Source organism: Tamandua tetradactyla, chromosome 10, assembly GCF_023851605.1.
Source record: "Tamandua tetradactyla isolate mTamTet1 chromosome 10, mTamTet1.pri, whole genome shotgun sequence".
NCBI classification, from domain to species: domain Eukaryota; kingdom Metazoa; phylum Chordata; class Mammalia; order Pilosa; family Myrmecophagidae; genus Tamandua; species Tamandua tetradactyla.
Window position 1 is genome coordinate 66,660,869 of NC_135336.1, and position 16,093 is coordinate 66,676,961.

A 16,093-nucleotide genomic window follows, 5' to 3' on the forward strand; every position below is an offset into this window, starting at 1 on the left:
TTCCCTTGGCCAGAATTTTAGTTGCGTAGCTATACCTAACTACAAGAGGGAGATGTGTTCCAATTTTTTTTTTCCAAAAAGAGTAGTAACACTGTTAAAATTCTAGCCTGAATAGGACACAGTAATTTAAAATTAGGGGAAATGAAATAATTTAATCCACATACTAATCTTCAGGTTGTTTGTATCTCAGAGCAACTTGGGGACAAAAGAACATAAACTTGATGATACAAAATCAAGAACCATGAATTTCAGGCCCAAATCTACTAATTAACCATGGCTTGATTTTGTAAATATCATATCACTTATTGATGATTCATTGCCCTCATATATAAAGCTGGGATAGTTGTACCTAATTCACACGCTTGCACTGAAAATTTAATTAGAAAAAATATGTGCTACTATATATAACAATAATAATATAGTGCTACTAAAGCACTATAGATTTATAGTGTCTATAATGTTGGTTTAAACAAATTCTACAGACAAAAAGAGAATGGATTAATTATGATGTTGTTTGAGGAATTATGGAATGCCCCAGCAAAGAGTTCATTTAGTGTTGACCCTGAAATGGTGGTTAGAATTTATTTTTCTCCCTGAAACAGGATATAGAACTTTAGATACACGGTGTAGGATGAGAAACATACATGGGGGAGCAAAAGAGTTTTACGTGAAAATTAGTGGACAAGGGTCACATATACATCTAAAAATGTCAGGTGGGAATGGAAATTCGGGAATATAGTTCAAGTCTAGCTGAGAGTAGTTTGTAGAATCTAAGAGTGGTGATGGAACCAATGGTCGTATATAGATATTAGAAAGGTAATTTGCAGTTTGAGGCACAAATTAGAGAAGATGGTAGAGACAGAAAATTGGTGAGAGATGTACCCCCAGAAGATGAAGCCAGATATCTAAGAAACTGAACTTGAGTGTCACTGTAGAGATGGAGAAAGACAAATTAGACATTTTTCTGAGACAGAATAGAAAAGATGTGATATTATTGAACAGTGGAAAGAAGTGTAGTTGAGAAGGCAAATTTATAAAATGAAAATACCTTCACTTAAATGTAGTCATCCATGAAGTGTACCTAGATGCAGCTGAATAATTTCCCAAGTGCCAAGAAAATAACTCAAAATTAACCATGAAAGGACAGTTTACAAGAACACATGAATGAAAGAAAGAGTGACACGAATGCTAATGGCTACCAGTAGGTCCTAGCTGTTTGTGTGGTTGATAACATTGTGAAAGAAATTACATTTAGTTAGTGAAGAAATTACTGAGCATAGCACCGTATTGTTAATTCTCAGGAACATGGCTATTGTTTAAACATGTCCTTCAAAATCTAAGTTGGTTTAAAATCTTGAGAGTAAAGTGACAAAAACTAAGGCATTACATAAAATTTAATAGATACTATTTAGAGAGGTTTATGTGTTTGTACTTGGAAATGTCCCAGCTAGAAAGAAGTATGATATCTGTTGAAACTTATTCAGAAGATTTGCTCAATGCATTTTAAACTAGAGTTTCATGGTATAGGACATATTCTTCAATTATTATAATATTTGCTTCAGAAAAGCACATAAAATCACTAATTTATAATAAACAGAGTTTAAAAATTAGGGTCTCAAGTGTGTAGCTGAAATTCTAGAGCTAGATATTATTTCATTTTATAAAATAGAGCTTATGAAAATGCATTTGCCTTCTGAAAAAGATGTTCTAATATTTCTATCAGAATCAATAGACCTATGCTCCTCTCCTTATTTAAATGGAGATTTTTATTTCGAAGGACAGTTTATCAAACTCTCTTTCAAATGAGTTTTTCTACCAAACAACAGATTGTTCCTTATGGTTCCCCCAGTTAGTTTTGTTTGTTTATTGTTTTGCTGACAATGTAACTGCAAACTGCAAGTGATTTTAGAACTCCTCAAAGCAGGCAAGCACAGTCATCTGTCATCTGCCTACGGGTCGAGAGATGCTTATAGAGTACATTTCTGGAAAACCATGCTCATTTGCTTCTTATAACAAATTTACCTGATTTATCAAACAGGAAGCAAACCATATTTTTAAAAATATTTTGTATTTGTCCTTTAGACTCACTAGAAAATCACTAGAGCAAAGTACAGAACTTGTTCTTTGTTTTTTTAAAATTTTAAGCAATGTTTCTCAAGGGAAAGAACATGTCCTATCTGTAGATGTTAACCAGTATAATAAGTTTCAACTCTAGGCTGATTAAAATGACTTACATGAACCTCAGTTATTGGGTTTATAATGAAATGATGATAGATCATGAAGTATACTGGTCATTAATGGTCATTACAAAGCAAGTTAGAAATATAGTACTGCTTTTTTAAAATAGAGTGATATTTTCACATTTAATTTGCAACAACACTGTGACTATATATGTCATACTTGGATTATCATATTTTATGGAAATATGAATAATGGGTGAGAATTAAAAAGGATGAGAAAAAAAGTTGAATGTTCTAAGAACACAACATTGATACTTGCTAAAACAAATACCACACATGGATTGGCTTAAGTAATTTGTCATCTCATGTTTGTGAGCTAGAAGAAGTTCAAAGTCAAGATATCAACAAGGCTTGCTTCCTCTCTGGGGTTTTACTTTCTGGTGCCGGCTGTCAACTGTACATTGGATTCTGTAGTTTTTATATCTGCTTCCCATTTCAAGTGAAGTCCTCTCCATTCTTGCTATTGTGAAATCAGAGTTCTCTTTATAAGTTCTTCAGTAACCAAATTAAATCCCACCTTGCTTCATTTGGCACAAGTTATCTAAAACTACCATCTTCAAAAGACCCTATAAATGAATTCCTATCTACAAGTATGCAGATTAAAATTAAGAACATAATCTAATCTACCATAATCATCAATAGGAGATGTAATAAAGAATTCATTCAGCCTTATTCCATCACATTTTTCTTCCTTCATGCTGAATAAACATAAATTATGATTTCTGAAATAGCCTCACATGGTTTCAGCTCAGGTAACAAAACTTTCAGTAGTGGAAAATCAGAAAAAGTTTGAGTAATAAGTATGTGCTGATAGTTTCTATATAGTCTTTAAAATTTTTCTGGCTTGCGTTCAAGGGAAATCTAAGTGATTTCTCTACATTGATTGTATTTCTGAAGAAGTAAACATATTTTTGAGACTTCCAGAAAGTGAGCATTCATATATATATATAGCAAAACTATTAACAAGGATAGATATGATACAAAACAATTATTTTCTTCATTACTCAATATGTACATATGTGCAGTTATCAGAGAATATAATCAGATCTTAGGAGCTACCTATTTTGTTGTAAAGGTGAGAAAGAAATGGTGCAAAAATGTGGAGTGATATTAAAAAGCCATACAACTAGTCCGCTACATAATATAAAATAGTCTGGCATGCATTGTTTTGGTTGAAACCTAGCCATGAAACAAAATGGCAATAGACTTTGAATAATTTATTAAAGATGCTTTCCTGTATACAATGTGGAAATGACATAGCTATTAAAACATATTACAGAATTTCGTTCTGTAATTACAAAGGAGCATATGTTCCTAAAACATAGCAAAATAATAAAAGGGCATATAAGTAAGTAAAATAAGAGTAATATCATCAATCAGAAATTGTCACTGCTAACATTTTTTCCACATACACACATTTGTATCCTTGTTTTCACTTAGCAATATATTATAAAGATCTCTAGCAAATGATTTCCTTTTTCGCTGACAATATTCTAAGACAAAATAAGAGTAATTATAAATATTGTACAAAACACAGAATTAAACACACATAACATAAAGTATTCCATTTGTTATATTTTTGTCAATTTGGTTTGTTTACATTATAGCTCATTGTTTAACAATCTAGATTTGCGCTTCTTAGATTGTTAAGCAGACTGAACATTTTTCTTTTTTATTGGCCATTTGTATCCCTTAATTTGTGGATGGCCTGTTCAGATGTTTTATTCCTAATAAAACTCATACAATTGCCAGTTACAGTTTCCAAGTAAGTAAATACAAATACAGATACATATTGGAATAAATTAACTTAAAATGATCAGCATTACAAAGGTCACTGAAATATGTTATAGAATTTTTTTTTTAAATCAGGGTGAAAGAGAAAGTTAAAAAAAATGCCATTACATTCTATAAAGTAACACTCAAGCAATCAGCATAAACTGGCTAATATAGTGTGGTATGTCTTTGTCGCTGCTTTTCCTATACAGATATGATTTCATAAACCTCTTTCTCTAAGCAAAACTAAGTAAATAAGTAACTATTTCTCACAAAAATTCATGCATTCATTCAAAGCACACTCAAAATGTTTTAAAAATGCGTTATTTTACTTATCTACTTAAACTTTTACAAAATTAATGTTAAAAGGCCTTCCTTGTATGGATATACCACATTTTATCTGTTCATTTTTTTTATTGGTCCTGTCTTTTGAAATCTGTAATTCCATGTATTGGAATTTATCTTAAGAAAACAGACACAGATGCAAAGTTTTATAACGACATATTTTAATGCATTTAACAGGCATTTATTATCTAGTACAGGCAGTGTGTTACTGCATTAGGCACTGGAATGAAAATCACGAATAGCATTGATGAAATATCTTTCCACTAAGCTAACAACTTAATTTAAATAATAGATAATAAGAGCAGCAAGTCCTAAAAATATATATTGTCATGTCAGATAGTGTTCGGTACATATATGTTTATACATAATATACACAAGTATATAAAATATTCCATAAGGAAATCAGGCAACAACATGAATAAATCTCAAAGTTTCTATGTGGGATGAAAGAGGTCATACAACTCGACGTTATCAATTCGCAGCATTAGCATCCCTCAAAAAAGCCTCCCCAGAGATGAGCAAATAACAGGACAAGTTCCACTTGTTATAAACTCAGGAAGATGGTAAAGATTGGAGAATGACTACACAAACAGTGAATTGAAGAAAAAGAAGGATCTCAGGTAGAAGTCTATCCTGGAACACCAGTCAGTTCTCATCCCCCTTCCCGCTCATTTGGTCCTGCACAGTTTGGGAGCCACTCAGGGACCCGTGGTCACACAGAGAACCAGTCGCCACAGTGAGGTAGGACTCCATGAATATCCAGGCGCATGGACCAAAGTCCACAGAGAGTGAGGGCAGAACATGAGCAGCTGAGGAGTGTCGCACACAAAAGCGCTTCAGGGGGAAAACAAAATGAAAAGAAGAGGGATCGTCATAGAAAGCCTGATAAGAACATTTGTGACCAATCCAGTTTCAGTCAGCTGGATCACCTAAAGGCAAAACAAACTTTTCTGAAGCGACCTACCTTTCTATATTGACCCCATCTGGTTCTGCAGTGGAGAGGGGGGTACTTTAATGGGGAAGAAACTAGAGATGGGAAAGCCTCAGAGAGAAAATAAAAAAGGGGCAGAATTAAACTGAACTGCTATACAATAAGATATTTCTCAGAACTGAAAAGTACACGGAAAATGGGTCACTGAATAAGGAAGAGAATTTAAATAAATCATAGAAGCTGGGGAGAAAAATTTGAACAAGAACAAATAGAATAGGTCTAGATTCCCAGAGAAGGAACAGTGAAAAGGAAGCTCTCTCCTGGTGGTGAAACGATTGCACAAAAAGTGCAATCTTAAAAATTGCACTGCACATCCAGGACAAGAATCAGATGAATAAGAGTTGAGACAATCTGAACAAACAGGGCAATTCTAAAGGTCTAGATTAAATTAGACTGTGTCCAAGAAGAGCCTTAACACAAAGCCAATCAACAATAAAATCCCAGGTAAGAGGGGGAAATGACATTCAGAGTTAACCCATCAAGAGGATCAAATACCTAAATATCAGCCAAAAGCCATATTGAGAAGCAGGAAGGTATAGCACAGTCAAGGGCACAGACTAAAAAAACTTCAGAGGAGATACAAAATTTGGAAAAACTAATCAAAGAAGAGCAAACAAATCTAAATCAATTCAAGAAGATGAAGGAAAGTATGCATAAAGAGATAAAGGATATTAAGAAGACAATGTGCGTATAAAGAAATATTTAAAAGTATAAAAAGAAATATAAAACAAATTCAGGGATGGAAGGCACAATAGCAGAGATTAAAAATACACTAGAGGCATATAACAAAAGAAAAAAATCAGTGAGCTAGCAGACAGGACAATTAGAATTGTATAGTCAGAACAGATAGAGGAAAAATAGAGCAGTGACTCAGGGATTTGAGTAACAGCACAAAGTGTACAAATCCATATATCATGAATTGATCCAGAAGGAGAAGATAAAGGCAAAAGGGCAGACAGAATATTTGAAGAGATAATAGCTAAAAAATCCCTGACTATTATGAAAGATATAATTAAATGTATCCAAGAATTAAAACATACTCCAAACAGAATAAATCCTAATACACCTTTTCTGAGAAACATAATAATTAAAATGTTAAATTCCAAATAAAAAAGAAATCTGAAAGCAGTAAGAGAAAAAATGATCCATTGCATGAAAAGGATCCTCAATAGGACTAAATGCTGATGTCTTATCAGAAACCATGGGGGCAAGAAGGCAGTAATATGATATATGTAAGGAACAGAGTGAGGAACCTGCGAGATAACACCTCTTGATTTGGCAAAATTAATCTTCAAAAATGATGGAGAACTGAATGTATTCACAGATTAAACAGAAACTGAGAGAATTTGTCAACAGATCTGCCTACAAGAATTACTAAAGGAAGTTCTGTAGATTGAAAAGAAAAGACAGGAGACAGTGGCTTGTAGTAGTGTGAAGAAATGTAGACCAGCAAGGGTAACCAAAAGAATAAATGCAGAATCCAATAATACTGTATCTTCAACATAAACTTTATTCTTTAATTCATATAAGAATCAGAATACAATTAAAGAAGGAAAAGGCATTTTTCTTGATAATGTTTGTGCAAAATATGAAGTGGTAAAGTGGGACTAAAACAACTTAAAGGGTAAAAACAGAGAGATATGGAAGCAGAGAGTGTATATGCTATTGAAGGTAAATTATCTTTACAAATTGGTAGATTATCAATGTAGGTGCTATAATATAAACCCCAGGATAACCAGATAAACAATATTTAAAATTATACAGAAACAGAAATGAGAACATGATCTGTCAGAAAACATCACAAAAGATGAACTACACAGAAAAAGAGTTTGCAATAAGGGAAAAGAGAGACAAAAAGAGGTTATGACACATAAAAACGAAAGGGCAAATAACTGAAATAAGTACTGCCTTTACAAGTGATAACACTGAATGTTACTAGATTAAAGTCACAATTCAAAAGACACTGAATGGCAGAATGGATTAAAACAGCATGATCCAACTATATCTTGTTTAGAAATGACTCACTTTAGACCGAAAGACAAAAGTAGGTTGAAAGTGAAAGGATGGGGAAAGATATTCCATGTTCATAACCAAAAATGAGCTGGAGTAGCTATAGTAATATTGGATACAATAGACATTAAGACAATTGTTGTTATTACATGAGGCAAAAGAGTACACTATGTATTAATAAAAGGGATCTTCCACCAAAAAGCGATAACAATCATAAATATTTATGCACTACCACATTGCCACAAAATACATGAGACAAACACTGGCAAAACCAACAGAGTAATAGACAACTCTACAATTATAATTAGTGGCTTCAATATACCACTCTTACCAACAGATAAAATATCTAGGCAGAGGATCAATAAGGAAACAGAGAACCTGAATAATATGATAAATGAACTAGATCTAACACACATATACAGAACATTGTAGCATAAAACATCAGGATATAAATTCTTCTCCAGAGCATATGGATCACAAAATAAGTCTCAGTGAATTCAGAACAATTGAAATCATACAAAGCGTCTTCCCTGATCATAATGGGTTGGAACTGGAAATCTACCAGCAGACAGAGAACTGGAAAATCCACAAATATTTGGAAATCAAATAGCACCCTCTTAAACAATCAGTGTTTCAAAGTAGAAATTCCAAGAGAAATCAATAAATATCTTGAGATGAATGAAAACATGAAAGCAGCATATTTAATCTTATAAGATGCAGCAAAGTCAGTGCTGAGATGGAAATTTGTAGCACTAAGTGCTTACATTAAAGAAGAGGAAAGAGTTAAAATAAAAGACCTAAATGTACATCTCAAGTGTGCAAAGAACACTAAATTGACCACAAAACAAACAGAAGGAAAGAAATATGAGAGATTAGAGCAGAAATAAGTGAAATGAAGAATTAAGAAAACCCAAAGTAGGTTCTTTGACAGGATCAATACAGAGAACCCTTACCTAGACTGACAAAGTAGAGAAGAAAGAAGATGCAAATAAAATCAAAAATAAGAGGAGGACACTAATATTGACTTCATAGAAATAAAAAGCATCATAAGAAGATACTATGAACAACTCTATGCAAACATACTAGAAAACGTAAGTGAAATAGACAAATTTCTAGACACTCAAGAACAATCTACACTGACTTCTACAAGAAATAGAAAAGTCCAATAGACCAATTACAAGCAAAGAGATTAAACTAGTTATCACAAATCTCCCAACAAAGAAAAGCTCAGGGCTAGATGGCTTCACAGGTGAATTATAGCAATCACTCCTAGAAGAATTAATAACAATCCTGCTCAAACTCTTCCAAAAGTTTGAAGTAGTGGGAACACCACCTAACTCATTCTATGAGGACAAAATCACCCTAATATCAAAGCCAGATAATGGTACTCCAAGAAAAGAAAATTATAACCAATTTCTCTAATGAATATATGTGCGAAAATCCTCTACAAAATACTTGCATATTGAATCCAATAGCTTATTGAAAGAATTATACAACATAATCAAGTGTATTTTATCTCAGATATGCAACGATGGTTCAGCATGAGAAAATCAATTAATGTAATAATCAAATAAGGAAGCAAAAGAGAAAAAACACATGATCATCTCAAATGATGCAGAAAAGGCATTTGGCATAACTCAGTGTTCTTTCTTGATACAAACACTCAGAATAATAGGCAAAGAAGGAAATATTCTCATATTCTCAACATGATAAAGGACATATATGAAAAACACAGATTTAATCTTGTACTTAATGATGAAAGACTAAAGCTTTCCCTTTAAGATCTGGAAGAAGGCAAGTTGCCCACTCTCATCACTGTTATTCAATGTTGTGCTGGAAGTTCTACCCAGAGCAATTAGACATGAAAAGAAATAAAAAGTATTGAAATTGGAAGGGAAGATGTAAAACTTTCACTATTTGCTGATGATATGATCCTATATACAGAAAGCCCTGAAAAAGTTACATCAAAGTTATTAGAGCTAATAAACAAATTCAGTAAAGTGGCAGGGTACAAGGTCAACATTCAAACTCAGTAATGTTTCTATGTATTAGTAAATGAGAGACTAGAAAGCACGTGAAAATATGCTCAACATCACTAGTTATTAGAGAAATGCAAATCAAAACCAAAATGACATGCGATTTCACATCCATGGGAATAGCTATGATTTTTAAAAAACACCAAACGTACAAGTGTTGGTGAGTGTGTGGGGAAATAGGAACATTCTTTCATTGCTGTAGGACTGTAAAATTATGTACAGCTGTGGAAGATAGTTTGGCAGTTCCTTAGAAAGCTAAGTATAGAATTACCGTATGACTCAACAATTTTACTAGTAGGTATACATCAGGAATAACTGAAAGCAGGGACTCTGACAGATATTTACACATCAGTGTTAATAGTGACATTCTTTCCAATTGCCGGAAGATGGAAGCAACCCATGTGCCCATCAGCTGATGAATGGATAAGTAAAATGTGGTATATACATTTGATGGAATATTATTTAGCTGAAAAATGGAATAAAATCCTGATATATGTGACAATATGGATGAACTTTAGGGACATTATGTTGAGTGAAATATGTCAGGCACAAAAAGACAGATATTGTGTGATCTCATTGATCTGAAAGAATTAGAATAAGCAAACTCATAAAATCAGAATACAGAATACAGATTATCAGGGGTGAGATTGGGGTAGAGAATGAGGAGCTGATGCTTAATCTGTACAGAATTTCTAGTTAAGTTGATTGTAAAGGTTTTGAAATGGATGGTAGTGATGATAGCCCATTATTTGAGTGTAATTAAAAGCACTGAATTAATATGTGAACGTGATTGGAAGGGGAAGTTTTGGGTCATGTATGTTACCAGAATGAAAGTTAGATGATAAAACACAAAAGTATATACACAGTGAACCCGTTGTACATAATGGACTGCAGGTAATAGAACAAGTATAAAAATGTTCTTTTGTTTATTATAACAAATGTACAACACTACTACAAAGGTTTAATAATAGAATTGTATATGAATAAAAAATACTATGGACAATATATTTTCATCAGTTTTAACAAAGTTACCCCAATAATGCAAAGTGTCAACAATAGGGGTGTATGTGAGAACATTGCATTTTTTACATGACTTTTCTAAAACTTACAAACTTCCCTAATTAAAAAAAGTAATAATTTAAAAAACATTATGCTAAGTGAAAACCATACATCAAGCATTACATATTGTACAATTCCATTTACATATAAATATAAATAACTCCATAGAGACAGAAATAGTTTAGTGGTTAGGTAGTGTGGAAGGATATCAAAATTGAGAGGTGACTTCTAAGGGATATGATATTTCTCTTTTTGAAATAATGAAAATGTTCTAAATTGATTTTGGTGATGAATGCACAACTCTGTGATTATACTTAAAAACATTGATTGTACACTTAGGATGGGTTATATGGCATGTAAGTATATCTCAATAAAACTGTTTAAAAAAAGGAAGCCATTCAGCCAAAGTGAATATATTGTGATACCATTTATATACAATTATAGAAAACACAAATTAGTCTATAAAGATAAGAACCATAACAGATATTTCCATAAGCTGGAAACAATGAAGTGTGGACTGTCAAGGGCAGAAGGAAATTTCTAGTTTGCCTATTTCACAATACTTTAACTGAAATCTTGACTATATTGCATTCCTTTAATTTTTTCTTTCTTTTGTTTATTGGAGGGAATTATTTTTTCATCAATTAATTCCATAAATTATCTTTGCCAATAATCTTTGCCTTTTTCTCCACTGAAATAGTAAAATTTTTGTTATTATGCATGACTTCTTGAGATTCAAAAATAAGTCATAATACATTTTGCAAATAATTTATTAATTTATTTTTATTATCTTTTTAAAAAATCTTACTGAAATATATTACATGCATAGATAATCCTCAATTCAATTCAAATTTTTCATCCATTCAACCAGAATTTTAGAAGTAACCATGTTGGAGAGTGAATGGCTGTACCGTTATCTTTTCCCAAAAACCTGGGTTCCAAATGAGTCCAATATGCTTGGTGGACAGACTTATTTTCGTAATGAAAATTAAAAATATAAAAATGACACATTTTTACTGAACTATATATATATATATATTTGTGTATGCTAAACTCTTTTTCAATTGGTGCTAACTGGAAAAAGCTGTTTGTTGGTATGTCTTCTTCTAAGGAGCTTAAGGAGAAAAGCTTTTTCTTCCGTAAAAAACAGAGCTCTGAAACAGCTCTCATTATCTGATGAGCTTTGCAGATGATTCCTCAAGGTAAAATTATATGCTTCTTGGTTTGCCAAGAAAAATGGGATTTTATTTTTAAAATCTAAAATTTCTAAAATTTTATAATTAAATCTCCAAAAGTCTGTCTTAATTTATAGTTTTCTATAAAATATTCCGTATAAAAACAAAGAACAATAATGGAATATTTAATGAATTGATATTTTATACCAAAATTGTTTTCATCTGCAGTCAGAATCTTTGACTCCAGGAGTTTACAAAGGTTGTCTATCTTCACATTTTGTGTAAGTATAATACCATAAAAAATGACACGTTATGACATCTCAAAGTGTTTGCTTTTTTCTTTTTTGCACGGGCAGACACCGGGAATCGAAATCGGGTCCCCGGCTTGGCAGGGGAGAACTCTGCCTGCTGAGCCGCCATGGCCCGCACTCCAGTGTTTGCATTTTAAACTTGTTTTTTTCCAGATAAAAATTAAACTGTATGTTTTTAAGAAAAAAATGAGATTACCTTGCTTTTTAAAGAAAAGAAATGGATTCTAATTAAAAAGTAAGTTTGGTATTTATCTTTATTTTTAAAATACAAATAACTAAATCTTTTCAAAGTTTCATATTAAATTTCAAACACGCAAAATGATTTGTTGGTTTCACATATTGCAAGTAGACTGAAAAACAGTTACATATGACATTATTATTTTAATTTAAATTAATAAGAGTTTGTGGTAAGTTTCAATGTTACAAAGTGCTTTCAGGAAATATGGTTTGATATTCTATTCAATAAGGGGTTATGTATGATGCATCTCAAGCATTAGATTTATACATTGTACTAATCAAACCTTTAAATTTTTTGAATAAGTATTTTTTATTATTGTAAATTTCCTTAAAATAACAATTTTCTTTTAATTTCTAGAAATTATTGGTTGATCTTTAAAATCTCATTGAGACTTTTATTAAAAATGTGAAAAAAATAAATAATTGGATCTTACTGAAAGTCAGTAACTACAGGGGAAGAGTTCCATTTTGAATTATTTCAGACAGAAGTTCCAGAATGTACATAGAATTGTCAGTAGTTGTACTTCCTTTGGAATGCTCACTTGACTAAAAATGAAGAAATTTGTAAGTACATGAGCAATCATCCTTCCTTAAATTACCACCATGTTCCTCCAGCTGAGTAACATAGCAGAGCAAATATGTATCTGAGAGATTGTTCTTGGTTTCCCTGCAAATAAAGATGGGATGTTTGAACAAATACACCAAACTATAAAGAAAACTTGTTATAGCTTATTTCCATTTGTCAATCAACCCGTGTATACTCTGCTCACTCTATTTTCAAAATTCATGATATTTTATCTAATATTAGAATAGAAAAAATGAAATACATGTTGATGATGCTAATAGCAAAGATCGGATGAATGAGATCAAACCTGGCTTGGAATCACATATGATATCTTTGCAATTGAGAACTAGATTCCGAAGTACCATGAACGCAATCAATAATGACAACGTCTAGAATACTTAATGTGGATTAGTTGTGCCTCCTACATTAACTGTCATCATTTTTTTCTTTTTGACAGTTAAAAAAATGTAACTATTCCATGGTCAAAACTTACTATAGAATTTAGCTCAGAAATAGGTAATTCTTTATCTGAAAAATTAGTGTCTATTCAAATGTTTACTTACATTTTCTTGCATAACATCCTAATTTCTCAACTTAACATACATAACAATATTTTCATCTATTTACCTCTCCTTTTGGAGGCATAATCAATACACTCACACATGCACAAATAAACTTCAAAAAAGTTCTATCTATTAAAAAATTATAATGAGTTTCTTGGGAGCAGAGTAAGATACATAATCATCAAATTAGTTTCGATGTATGCATTAGTGAAGCATAGAAAGCTCGAGTCTAAATAAAACAGATGAGGTTAATTCTTCTCTAACAATATTAATATAAACATCATACATGAAAAGATGGAGAAGATAGAAAAATTAAATTATGTTAAGTAACAGATATCTTTTAAAAGTCATGTAATCGTTCATTAATTCTGCACATACATATTTTTTAAATCCTCTTTCTTGTTCTTGAGTTCTCTATTAACACCATATCTTCAGTTTGCAATACAGTAGCCACTAGCTACATATAGATATTGGATACTTGAAATATATCTAGTAAAAGTGAAGAACTGAATTGTATTTCATGTTAATTAACTTAATTTATGCTTAAATACTGATACTTGATTCAGTTTTTAGTAATTGTTTAAATATAAATGGAACACCCTGTGTCAGTAAAACTGTTTTTGTCAATTATTTTATAGGAAATTCATTGAGAATGCTGTAAATGTAAAATACACATTGGATTTCAAATACCAAGTGCAATGAAATTAATGTAAATTTTCTCAATATTATTTTTATGTTGATTAAATATTAAAATGATATTTGGATATATTTAAGGAAAATAGATGCTCAAAATTAATTTAACCTTTTTTCCTTTCGCATTTTTAAGTGGCTACCAAAAAATTTTAAATTACATTTGTAGCTCACATTTTATTTCCATAGGACAATACTATTACAAGTAGTAATTCTGTATTAAAGAAAACTTTTTCATACACATTAGGATCTCACAGCTTTATTGAGTGATTCATGAATTGGGTAGCATTCAATCCAAAAAGTAGAAGGAAGCTCCAACAAGGGGTTGGAAAGGCAAAATTCATATTGAGCAAACATAGAAGCAAGCTATGATTGGCTGTCATTAAGTTCTCAGTTTGCATAGGAGGTTCTTACCAAATGGGGAGCAGATATATGCTGATGCGTAGGGCATGCTTGTCCATTCTGATAAGCTGTCTCTTCTTGACTGAAACTAGTTTTATTACCAGGGTTGCTTAACAACACCCTGTAGAGTTTGTTCCATTTTCTCAGAAACCCCTGCAAGTCAATTGCTTTGTTTTCTGGAAGAACCCTTCTTAGAGATGGGTCTTCTCACAGCAATGTCCAAAGAAGTGACTATTTTATTTTACATAACCCCTGACAAGATTACCTTTCAGAGAATTAGTAAAGATAATAATCCTCCTAGCAACCTCAAAAGGTTAGGAGAAATAAAGAGTTAATGTGGGTAAAGGACATAGGAATTCTTAATATGTCACTAATTCAGTAACATCAATAAATTTCTCTTGGATCATACTAAATTTAATTAATTTCTCCTGCATGAAACCAGGATCATCTCCTAGCAAAAGAGGAATCTTCCTTTATAATTTCAAGTTGAACAGTGAAGACCTGCTCAAAAGTGTTAAATCATTCTAAGCTGAAATGGTGTCTAGACTTTTTTTTTCTAAACCCTTTAGAGAAGAGAGAGGTTTTTATGAATGCCTTTAGATAAGAGCAAGAAATTCCTATCACAGTACATGTCAGCTAGCGTATCTGCTTGATTTCAAACTCAGATGAGAGAGCATTATTTCCTATATTATCTTAATTAATTTTCAGAACTCAGTGAGATATGTGCCATTACCTAACTCTAATTATATAAAGAAATTTACACATTCAACAACAACATGTGCATTCAACAATGTCTTCTCCTGAGCATCTCTCTTGTTGCAGGGCTTTTCATGTCAAACAAAAGCAGCAGGGCTCTTACCCACGTGGAGTTTATATTCTAGCTAGTAAAGAGGAATTAAAAACCAGGTGTACTTTATTCTAATTCTTATTTCCACTAAATTATACTACTCATAACAATTTGGTGAATTTGGGATAGTTATTAGACCTTGTGGTGATTATTAATTTTATTTCCAAAAAAGTGTTAAAAACAAAAAAATAACAAATACTGCCATGTCAAATTTGGATGAATAAATGCCATATGTGAACACTACTTTATTATATATCTGATATATTTACTTTAGAAAGAATTTGCATTATTATTTCACAGTATATTTAATGATATACTGAGAACTTGACATAACTGAATTTTATATTTTAGTACTAAGCATATTATCCAATATTATAAAATTAGTGCTATAAGTTTCTTTGAGTGAATGATCATTTATTTTGTAACTTTGACTTTAAATATTACTGTTTCTAATCTTCTTTTAGTTGTACCTGCTCAAGACCCAAAGTGCATGAGGGCTTTTGCTTAAGCCCAAATAATATTATCCTGAAAAAAATGTTAAAAAATTTATAGTGATCTGGTATGTCTGAGAATTAGACCACCGTGAACTTCATAAAAACATATGCCTCAAAGTTATATCAGTTCAATATGAACCTTTTGAAGTGGAAATTCAGCAGCTTAGTTAAAAATATTGTTTTGGGACTTCCGGAGAAGATGGCGGCTTAGTAAGACGCGCGGATCTTAGTTTATCCTCCAGGACAGCTACTAGGGGAGTAGAAATGATACAGAACAGCTCCCAAAGCCATGACAGAGATAAAACAGACAGTGTACCCCATCCTGGAATGACTGGCTGGCTGAGAGAACCCGCTC